Source organism: Microcaecilia unicolor, chromosome 3 (assembly GCF_901765095.1).
Source record: "Microcaecilia unicolor chromosome 3, aMicUni1.1, whole genome shotgun sequence".
In the NCBI taxonomy this organism is placed as follows: domain Eukaryota; kingdom Metazoa; phylum Chordata; class Amphibia; order Gymnophiona; family Siphonopidae; genus Microcaecilia; species Microcaecilia unicolor.
In genome coordinates this window covers 366,036,753-366,049,067 of record NC_044033.1, presented here as the reverse complement: position 1 = coordinate 366,049,067, position 12,315 = coordinate 366,036,753, and positions in this window count along the sequence as shown.

The window sequence follows — 12,315 nt, the reverse complement described above, 5'->3', positions numbered from 1 at the left end:
ACATTTTCTTTGTGGTGTCAGAGGCTTGGTTCTCCAAGGTTAGGTTGGTGTCAATAGTAATTCCAAGGATCTTCAGTTTGTCCGATATTGGGAGAGTATATTCTGGGGTTTTTATGGATGAAGGGAGGTTTGTTTTGTAGTGAGAAGAGAGAATAAGGCAGTGAGTTTTTCCTTGTTGAGTTTGAGTTTGAATGCTGATGCCCAGGCATCCATTAAGCTTAAACTAGTCTTTATTGCAACAGTGATTTCTGCTGGATTAGAGTTGAACTGTATGTAAATGGTGACATCATCTGCATACAGAAAAGGATTAAGATTATGCTTGTATAAGGCATGTGCAAGGGGGATCATCATCAGAGTAAATAATATGGGTGAGAGAGGTGAACCCTGGGGTACTCCGCAATCGGTACTCCATGATGATGATATGTTTGAGTTTGCTTTTACTTGATAAGATCTCGTGGTTAGGAAACCCTTGATCCATTTGAGTATATCCCCTCCTATGCCTATCTTGTCGAGTATTCTTAATAGTATATAGTGGTCAACCATATTGAATGTGCTTGACAAGTCGATTTGCAAGAGGAGTATGTTTTTACCTAATGGGATTTCCTTTTTGAACTTGGCTAGGACAGTTACCAGGACGGTTTCTGTACTGTGGAGGGATCTAAAGCCCAACTGTGATTCATGAAGGATTGAGAAATTGCTGATGTATTCAGTAAGTTGTTTAGCTACAATGCTTTCCATCAGTTTGGTTGTAAGTGGGTTGGATGCCACAGGTCAGTAGTTGGTGATATAATTAGTTTTCTTTTTGGTGTCTTTTGGTAATGCTGTGAGTAGTATATTACCTTTGTCTTTGGGGAATATGCCATGCTGGAACAAGAAGTTGAGGTGGGAGGTAAATTCAGTGATGAATCGAGCGGGGGGGGGGGGGGGGGTCATTAGATAATTGGAACAGTTGTCCAATTGACAGTAGGCTATAGAGATCTTATTGGTTGCTAGTGCTAATGTTTCTTGTGTGATCTGGGCGAAATTGTCCAAGTTCGGTCGGCTGGGTATTCTGCTGAGCATGGGTCTAGCTCATTAAAGAAGGTAACAAGGTTGGTGTAGTTCTGTGACATATTTTTGCATAGATCAACAATTTTGCCTTTGAAGTAGTTAGCAAGATCATCTGCTGTTGGGATTCCTGATTTTGTTGAGGACACTGGTTTTGTGTCTAGTAATTTATCCAGTAGCTGGTATAACTTTTTCATGTCTTTGTAGTCAGAACCTAGTTGTTCATTATAGTAGTTCCGTTTGGAATTTTTTATTTCATATTTGTATTTTCTATGTGATTCTTTCTAAGCGTTTAGATTTTGATCATTTTTGTTTTTTCTCCAGGCTCATTCGAGTTGTCTGGTTCTAGATTTTAATTGTTTCACATTTTTGTTGAACCATGGGGTTCTGTTTGGTTTGTGAATGTTTTTTGTTCGTAAAGAAGCTAATTCATTTAGAATGGTGATACATCTCGATTCCCAATCTGCAAGATAGTTGATGGAATCAGATGGAATAGACCAATTGTTGTCATAAATTGATTGCCAAAATGCATTTGTGTCCACTTTACCTCTGGTTTGGTAAGATTTCTTTTTCATCAGCTTTGAGATGCCCATTCTTCAGCCAATGTAGGGTCGGATTTAATTTGAAGTGATCTGACCATGGAATTTCCATCCATTTGTGGTCAATGACTTTAATGATTTGGTCTTATGCAAATTTATGGATTAACAGGTCAAGTGTGTGGCCTTTTCTGTGGGTGGCATTCGGATGTGGCCATTCGAAATCCCATAATTGGAAGAATTCCTTATAATCTTGGACACCAGTTGAGTTTGGGTCTTCTAAATGAATGTTTATGTCCCCAATGACTAGTATGGGGACATAAACTACAAGTGGCCGATATGAAATCCAATAGGGTTATATCTGCTTCTCTCCAACTGCCTGGCGGTCTGTAGAATAGAACGCAATTTAGATTGCCGGCTACACTTTTATGTTGCAATCTGATTGAGGAAATTTCTAGTTGAGGTGTGATTGATTCAGCAGTGGTTTCTAAAGTGAGATGGGATCTGTAGATTATGGCAATGCCTCCGCCTCTTTTACCTATTCTGGGCCAGTGTGTAATGTTGTATCCCGGAGGGCAAAGGTCCAGTATTATGGGATCTTTTTGGTCTTGGATCCAGGTTTCGCTGATGAAAAGTAAATCTAAGGTTTCCGATGTGATCCAATCTTTTATCATTTCTGTTTTGTTTACTGTTGATCTGGCATTGATGTAACCTATTTGAATTGTAAGGTATGGATCTTCCGTAATGGTGAAAGTGGGAACCTTTATTAGTTGTCATTTGTATGTCAATTTGGATTTATTAGAGCTTTTTTGTGTTGATTGTGCAGTTTGTTTGTGGGATAATGTTTTGCAATTGTAAGTTCTGTTGCCAGTTTGGTTGAGGTTAGTGTGTCTGGTAATCCTGAATCGGCTGTGTAGTATTGGTATGGTGTTATAATCAAGAGGTGTGGCTAACAGTATTTGGACCAATGTTAAGGAGTAGATTCCTATGAGTAATTTCAATACATTCATTCTGGCTCCTTTGTGTAATAGCGAGTGCTTTCGGTTTTGCACTTTCTCAGGAGATCCTATATGATCTGTTGCATGTTAAATGACTTCTAAGAATGAACTTGTGGGGGAGAGTGGAGTGTTGTTAGGGGTAATGTTTTATATGAAGTGAAGTTTATCTGGACTAAGTTCATGAAGTAAAGGAGGAGTGTGTATGTAAAAGTATGAGAACGATGAAGGAAGAGGGTATATGAATTTGTGGGTGTTTATGATGTGGTACCCAGTTATGCTCTGCTTCTTTTTCTTAAGGGTGTATCCAGTCAACTGGTAATTGTGCCATTTAGTGTGGAATGTATGAAGGTGAGTGTATGTTGGAGTGTTGATGTGGTTTGAGGACAGTCAGTCGTGGACTTTGCTCGTGGGTCCAAGGTCATAGGCTCCAACTGCAACTTGGACAATCCTGCAAGTGTCAGACCTTCTGTTTTCAGGTCTTCCCTTCCATTTCCTCTATGACCTTGGTAGCGACCTGTCCTGTAAGGAGTAAAGATCCTATCCTCTGATTTGGCACCTCTTCCACCCTTTGTCTGGCCTGCTTTCCGATTCGGTTGGGGAGATGTGCTACATTTGATTAACGGCTAGGGTTCTTGTATCTTTTTCTGCACCACTTCTGAGGCCTATCCCTCTATGATTTCACTTTGCTACCTTCGTTAGGATGATGGGGTCTCCTCTCCTCTTTCTATATGAAATTCAGATTCAACATTACTGGAACACTGTAATATTACAGGAGTCTTCAAATACATTCAAGATATTTCCACATCTGTTGGCTTCATATATACATTGCTTTCTTAACTGGGAGCAGTCAGTTGTCCGTAAACCAGATATATGCCCCAGTACTTTCAGATATATAGTATCTGCTTTACGGCCGCTTTCTCCCTGTTCTGAGTGCTGGAAACTGCTCTCCCAATGTACAAAGGAGCAGAGGACTTGAAGCAGGTGAAGAGCTCAGAAGGCAGCACACATTCAAATAAAATATTTATATTTATGTGCCTTGGGTTTGTGCTCAAATGGTTACTTTTTTTGTAGCTACAGCAAAGATAGGGGATGTGTAGTAGCTCCTTCATCTGCTAGTATATAGTGCTTACTTAATTAATTAAGTATGCAGCTTGAGCTAAGCACTCTCTGTACAAGAACTGAACTTTTGATCCTGGAATAGCCAAGTGTAGCTCTGAAGTTTTTCTACCTTGCAGAAGCTGGGGACAGCTCTAGACCATGTTTACTATTGCAGGCTTCTGATTTTACACAGTCCAGTTGTAATTTAATAATGTTTTTTAAGGCAATGCATTTGCTCCAAACTATTCACAGTAGTTCACTTTGATTTCTTCCAGAACTGTGAGTTTCCTGATGCAGTAGAAGTGCTTTTATTCTGCCTGAATTCTTGCTTGCTTCAACTGATGATAGTATTCCTCTGTCACCACACATTTGATGCTTTGAGTAAATGCACTGAAACTTTATTAACTGAAATCATAAACATAAGAACAAAAGAACAGCCACACTGGGTCAGAACAATGGCCCATCCAGCCCAGTATACTGTTTCAAGCAGTGAACAATCAAGGTCACAAATACCTGGCAGAAACACAATTAGTAGTACCATTCCACTCTAACAATCTCAGGGCAACAAGTCACTTCCCCCCATGTCTGTCTCAATAGCAGGCTATAGACTTTTGCTCCATGAACTTGTCCAAACCTTTCTTAAACCCAGATGCACTAACCACCATTACCACATCCTCTGGCATTGAGTTCCAGAGCTTAACTATTCTTTGAGTGAAAAAAAATATTTCCTCCTATTTGTTTTAAAAGTATTTCAAAGTGTCCCCTGATCTTTGTACTTTTTGAATGTGAGAAAAAAACAATTCACCTCCAACTGTTCCACTCCACTCAGGATTTTGTAGACCTCAGTCATATTCCCCCTCAGCCATCTCTTTTCTAAGCTGAAGAGCCCTAACCTCTTTATCCTTTCCCCATATTGGAGCAGTTCCAATCCCTCTATCGTTTTGGTTGTTCTTCTTTTAACCTTTTCTAATTCTGCTATATCTTTTTTGAGATATGGCAACCAGAATTGAACACTATACTCAAGGTGAGGTCACACCATGGAGTGAAACAGAGGCATTATAACATTTTTGTATTAATTTGCATCCCTCTCCTAATAATGCCTAGTATCCTGTTTGCTTTTTATTTTGTTTTTTTTTAAGAATCCCAATTTTTTCTCGTAGTTCCAGAAAATTGCACTGCAACTCACAAGATTTTAAGTGTTTTACCCATTCACTGGGTGTGATTTCCATGCAGTTTAAACCAGTGTATAGAACATTACTGTGAGAAGACTCAGAATTCTTAAACCAAAATCTTCTTTCATCTAGTAATCGAACAAGGAAAAATAACTTACAGTTCAGATATGCTGGACAAGAGTTTTTGCCTTGCAAACTGGGAGTCTGTTCTCCACCAGCTCTCTTTCCATGCAAGAGAGACGCTTGGAAATAATTCAACAACACACTTAGTAGAGATGCTGTTTATACGTTTACTCTGGTGAAATCTTGATAGCATCACAGTATCTTTAAGAGGGTCCTACAGCAAAATATAACACAGGCAGTTTCAGTTCACAGAGGAAGATGTTGCAGACTAACTCTTACAGGCTTGATGGGAAGGAAGGGGAGCAACTAGCCCAGCATGCATAGAGAACAAGGCAAGCCAATAGAAAGAGTCCCATAAGACACAGGAACCTGGGACATGTGCTCTGGAAGAGCCTATTACAGGGAACTATAGGATTACAGTTTGTAGTTCAAGGACACAGCCTTCTTAACCCTAGAACGCATGACGTTAAAAATATACATATTAACGTCATGGGGGCCTTTTAGGCCCCCATGCACATAATGTAGAAAAACACACTTAAATAACTTTCACAAGTTTATTTCAAAATTGCTCAATAAAATATGAATAGTGGACAACATTTTAATTATAATTTTTCACAGAAAAGACCAAAAAAATCTTTTTTTTTCCCAAATTTCACGCAAAGACATGAAAACACACAAAAATGCATAGAAATCTATAGCAAACTAGCTGCAGCTACATTTTTATTCTAACTTTCTTTTCTATTATATTAGTCTTCCAAACAATTCTGACATGTTATTTTTTCAGAAGAGTGTTCTTTGCAAACAGTTTCCTTACAAGTGGAACAATATCGCTCAGTTTTCCTCTCTATGTTTCTTGGACACATGAAACAACGCTTTCGTTTTCTTTCTCCTGGCTCTGGAGTAATCTGAAACTGTACGCCACACCGTTTCATTGCTTCTTTAGTTTTCTTTGGCAAGCATTTCAAGTCGCTTCGCTCTATCATGTGAGGTATTACAAGTTCATGACAAAGGTCCTTCAAGAATAAGCGTCTCCTGTCCTTCCTCTGTGCATGAAATTCAGGATGAGTTTCTGTATAAATAATGAATGAATTTAGGGCTGCTACATCAAGCATATTTGAAAATAGTACTACAGGCCATTGTTTTGTTTGCCTCTTACACGAATATTCTCCCACCATCTCATCCATTTTATCTACACCTCCTTTTGTTGCATTGTAATGCAGGATGATTTCTGGTTTCAATTTTTGGTTATTGCTGTCAACACTGCAATCGTGATGCATGGTACTGAGTAAAATTACAGATTTCTCCTTCTTTGCCTTGTAAGATACCAAAGTCGCTTTGTTATTGAATCCAAAGACACTCTCATAAAGTGCTCGCTGACGATTGTGTTTGAGTGCTGCTGGAATTTCTCGTCTGTTTTGCTTTATAGTACCAACAAGTGTAATAGCTTTTGCAAGCAGAAAATTGCCTAGTTCAACATTGGTGAAATAATTGTCCATGGTGATGTTTCTACCTGAATTGAATATTGGAACAGCAAGAGTTTTGACTATTTCAGACCCCAGATCCTTCTGTACTGGTGCACCAACCTCTTTGCCACAGTAGATTACGCCATTTATGCCATAATAATTTGCAGAATCACACATCCAGAAGATTTTTATACCGTACTTGGCTGGCTTGCTGGGCATGTATTGTATGAATTTGCAGCGTCCTCTGAACGGTACAAGTTGCTCATCTACAGTAACATTAGTACTAGGATTGTAAAGTTTTGTGCAATTTTTGATAAATATGTTCCAGATATAACTGATAGGGGCTAATTTGTCTGTTTCAAACCTCGCTGCACGAGTTCGCTTATCATCAAAGCGAATGATCCTTCTAATTTCCTCATATCTGCCCACTGACATTGTCGCCTTATAGTGTGGATCAGAAAGTGGGTCCAGAAATAATTCTCGTATTGGGACATCATACGATTTTTGACTCCCTGCCAGCAGGAAAAGTCCAATATATGCATAAAGTTCCTCTTTTGAGATATTTTTCCAGGACTTATTTTTTGCTGAAGCGCTACGTCTTCCTTCTAGGTTTGAACATAATAGGACCTCTTCTGCAATATTGTCAGAAAAATAAGTACAGAATACATCTTTAGGGGTAAAGTAACTGGGACTTCCCACAGCTCCTTGAGCCTGTCTCACAATATTGTGTATTGGAGTACGTCCGACTAATGTAGGATTACTGTCCCAAAAAACATTCGTTTTGGATGTTCTACTTATCACTTCTTGAGGATCCACTAGATTCACTTCTTCATCATCAGAAGAATCACTGGATGAGGATGTTTGATTAGCTGGTGGCAGATATTCTTCATCAGACAAAGATAGTTCACTTTCATCATCGCTTTGAAACATAATCGCTTCAATCTCTTGGTCAGTCAGACACTTGGAGGAAGACTGTGCCATTGCTGACTAGATGTTAGAAAATGAAACAGATTTCCTCTCAACAGCTTATCTTATCACAGGTCCTTCAGCAATTAGCTCACAGTGTATACTGTCCTCAGTGTTCAGAGGACCTGAGGTGATGTCATGGCCTTATCACTCCCTCCAAAAATCACATGACATCCTCACATGTTATTATCCACACCCTGGCCCCTCCACCAGCATTACTGAGTACAAATAAAGTAACTTGAGACACAAACACTTCTGAGAACATGATAAAAACAGCGGGGGCCTAAAAGGCCCCCAATTCGTACAGATGTAGTTTTCACCAAACAAGCATTGTTACACCATAATGCCTATGAAAAAAAATTATATGAACAACTGGATATTATCAACAATGACATACTTGAGGAATACCTTGAGTTTCAAAATTCTAACTAAAGTAATTTTGCAGATAATAGCAAAAATGTAAGCATGGGGGCCTAAAAGGCCCCCAATATGCGTTCTAGGGTTAAAGATACAGGCAATTATAGACAATGCTTAACATGTTCATAAACAACAAAAGCCTGCCTCCCTCAAATGAGGGAAGACTATTTATTTGGAAATTCAATATGTTTATTATGATTTCTCATTATTTTTCTCATGTTATTTTGTTGGAACTTTGACTGATTGTGAAATAACAGGTTTTAACACCACTCTTAGAGCTTTGTGCTTTTAAGTATGTTTCCTTTCTGATGGTCCATCACATAAATTTAATTTGGAGGCTGGATTTAGGGGAAGTGTTTATTAGCATTGTGTTTTGCTTTAGAGCTTTTCATAGAAAATTTTTGGAATGTTTATTTTTCACTAAGGAAAGTCAAATTCGTTGTAAAGTAATTTGCAAATAGGTATTGGTTATTAGATCTTTGTCCTATGGGCTTGGTTAGAGGGTTATAATTGATCTAATCCACGTGTAACTGCCATTATAGAATACCAGTGTAAGTCCACATTTATATGTTTAACTTTAGGTGGGAGCATAACTGCCACATAACTGCGTACATTCTATAACATGTGTGTGCAAGTCCCAAGCAAATATCTGACCCATTCCTGCCCCTCTCTAGTCCATGCACCCCTTACAGTTGCACACTATGGATTTTTGTGTATTATAGAATACAACTGATCAGCTGTGCACGTAACTGCTACTTGGTGCCAATTATTGCTAGTTAACAAACTATCAGCTCATTATTATATTAAATTATGTACACAATTGACCTTATTCTTTAATTTTCACACAACTTTGCATGCTAAGGGCCAGATTATATAAATGGTGCTGAAAAATGGGCACTGATAAAATTCGGCACTCAATGATAATGTCGAATACTAAATTTGACGTTCAACTTTGGGTGTGAGGACTTAAACCAGCTGAAACCTGGTGTAAATTCTGGTGTGCAAATTGGGCATAGATTCCCATTATTCTGTAACACTATGCGCATCTTTTGTGAATGCGCAGACCTGACTATGCCCCGACCATGCCCCCTTTTGAGTTGCATGCGGTCCAGTTTAGGTGCCCATTGTTACAGAATAGCGCATAGCCAGATCGGTGCCTAAATCATAATTAGTACTAATTAAAGGACCCTTTTATTAAGGCGTATAGGCACCTACACACGTCCAACCCACGTCAAATTGGAACTGCTGCCCAGCTCCCACATGTCCCAGGCGGTAATTTCAGTTTTGATATGTGTCCAAAACACAGGGTAGAAAATATTTTCTATCTTCTACAGCGTGATGCTTACCTGGTGGTAAATTACATGCACTGACGCTTACCGCCCGGTTAGCACATGAGACCTTACCACTAAGTCAATGAGTGGCGGAAAGGTCTCAGGCTGAAAATGTCACGTGTTGGTTTTAATTTTGTTGCACATCCATTTTTGGCCAGGAAAAAAGGCCTTTTTTCCAGGCGCACTGAGAAATGGTCCTGCACACATCCAAAACATACGCCTACACCAGTGCAGGCCATTTTTTGGCGTGCCTTAGTAAAACAGCCCCTAAGTGCTTGTTAGAGCCAGGAAATAAATCATTGGAGCCCATCAACTAATTATTTTGGGCCTCCAAATTTGAGTGACCTTTAAAGAATCTGGGGGCTAGCATGAAATTGGGCATATATTTTTCTAGAATTAGGGGGTTATTCAATATGTTTATGAACAGGCCCTGTAGTTCAACAGCTTTTTGACAGAATCTGGGCACAAACAGGGCAATTCTCTAACTGGGCATCCACTTGTACATGCCACTTGCACATGTAAATGAACAAAATACCAGCACTATTGCAGTTAAGTACACATTTATGCACATAAGTGGCAGCAATGCAGTTAAATTCTGCCCTGAAAAGGTGTGAATGATTGGTATAGAAAGTAAATGTAAATGGACATTCACATGGGTTGAGCATGAATGAGACATAGTTGTGCATCCCACTTATACATGTAACCTCGGCGTCACAATAGACCACAACCTAACACTGGAGAACCAAGTGAAATCCACAACAAAGAAAATGTTCCACTCAATGTGGAAACGCAAACGCATGAAACAATTCTTCCTGACGGAAACATTCCGCAACCTAATACAATCAATGGTAATAAGCCACGTAGACTACTGCAATGGAATCTATGCAGGATGCAAAGAACAAACCTTGAAGAAACTGCAAACCGCTTAAAACACGGCAGCTAGGCATATATTTGGAAAAACGTGATTTGAAAGCATAAAACCCCTCTGCGAAAAATTACACTGGCTCCCAATCAAAGAACGCATTGCTTTCAAAATCTGCACCCTGGTTCACAAAATTATCTATGGGGAAGCCCCGGGATACATGACAGACTTAACTGACCTACCAACTAGAAACTCATCCGAATCAACACGAACATATCTAAATCTGTACTACCCAAGCTGCAAAAACTTTAAATACAAATCAACCTACGCATCCAGTTTTTCCTACATCAGCACACAACTGTGGAACGCATTACCAAAAGCCTTAAAAATGATGCATGTCCACCTAAACTTCCGGAAAGCTCTAAAAACTAACCTGTTTAAAAAGGCATACCCTACCGATCCAACTTAAATGCCTGATCTCGGCAACACAATGAACCAAAGTACGTAATGGACCTAACACAACTCTACCGCTGTACGATTCCCTAATGTGGCTGTGCCACATGAACTTTATCTTACCACAACATCACATTGTATTTGTTCACACCGGAGATAGCAAACGCCTCTCTGGTGCTATGTAAGCCACATTGAGCCTGCAAATAGGTGGGAAAATTTGGGACACAAATGTAACAAATAAATAAATAACCTACACAAAATTGTAAGTTATGTATATCCTTGCCACATGTCGTCTGCATCAATCAAACATAAATAATAGTCCAGTTTATTAACAGGCCACAAAGAAGAAAGTGACAAGGTGACAAATTTGTCCCCATCCTCACAGGCTCTGTCCCCATCCCCAGCCCGTTTCCATGAGATCTGTCCCCGTCCCCAGGCCATTCTCTATTTCACAGCTTACCCAGTACAAAGACAGTAACAGTATTACTATTGAATGAATTACAGGGAATATTACATACTGTAAAGACAATCTAGCTTTTGCAATTCAGCTGGATCTATCTACATTATTTTACTTAGTGAATCAAGTCCTACTGTTGCTTGTTAGATTCTGCTCAAGTGTCTATAGAGTAGTTCAGGGTTGTTTAGTGGTTTGTAAAGAATGGATTGCTGAGGGTAAATTGACAAGGAAATGTATCAGTGCTTTAGACTACTTACTGTAGTGTACAGATTCTCGCCTTTCACCTATTCTGTTTCATTTTTATGTGTGCTAACAGGGTGAGGCTATGCACTGATTTGGTATAACTTCTTTCTCTTATACAGATATTATAATTTTCCCAAGAGGAATTCACATGTGGACGGTAATTATATTACAGGGCAGGTAAAATACTCCTCCTTGTATACAAAACTCTTCACTCTGGCTAGCCTTCCTACCTACTTCGGCATCTAACCCCCTATTGCTCCTCTAGACCTCTCCGCTCCTCGCACAATCACTTACTGCAAATCCTCTCATACATTGAACTAGATTCTATGTATGACACCTAAAACTTTGGCGCCAAAACAATATACACCTAGGCATATTTTATAAAGTACTAAGAGGCTCATTTTCAAAGCACTTAGCCTCCCAAAGTTCCATAGAAACCTATGGAACTTAGCCTCCCAAACTGCTTTGAAAATATGCCTCAAGTGCACTTAATAGAATAAGCCTAAATTTCCCACAGTTTATAGAATTCACTGAGCACCCATCTGTGTGACTAAATTTAGTTACGCCAAATAAAACTTGTCTTTTTTGTGTATGGTGTACAGCGCTGCGTATGCCTTGTAGTGCTATAGAAATGTTAAATAGTAATGTAAATGCCGATGCCTAACTTTTGTGCAGACCAGATGTATTCTATGACCACACGCATAGATTTTAGAAACACCCACGACCCGCCCATTCCATGCCCATGGCTATGCCCCTTTTTCAACTACGTGACTTAGAATTTAGGCACATCATGTTAGAAAATAAGCTTAGACAGTTCTGTGCATTAATTCCAAATAATGTCAATTATTGTCAATAATCGATGGTTACTTGGAAATTATCAGCACTGATTGGCTTGTTAAGTAATTCAGTTGCTCACATATCCAGAATACGACTGGATTTGCACGTACAACTTAAGTCACACTATGTAGAATCCCGGGTTGTTTGTCTGTCCTCTGTGCATTCTAAGACATTCAACATCATGGGCCATACATTCTGGAATGCCCTCCCCTTGCCTCTTCGTACCAAGCCCCTTTTATCAACTTTTAAGGCCTAACTCAAAGCTCTTTTGTTCACCAGAGCTTTTATTTTTGCCACACGTCGACGGCCACT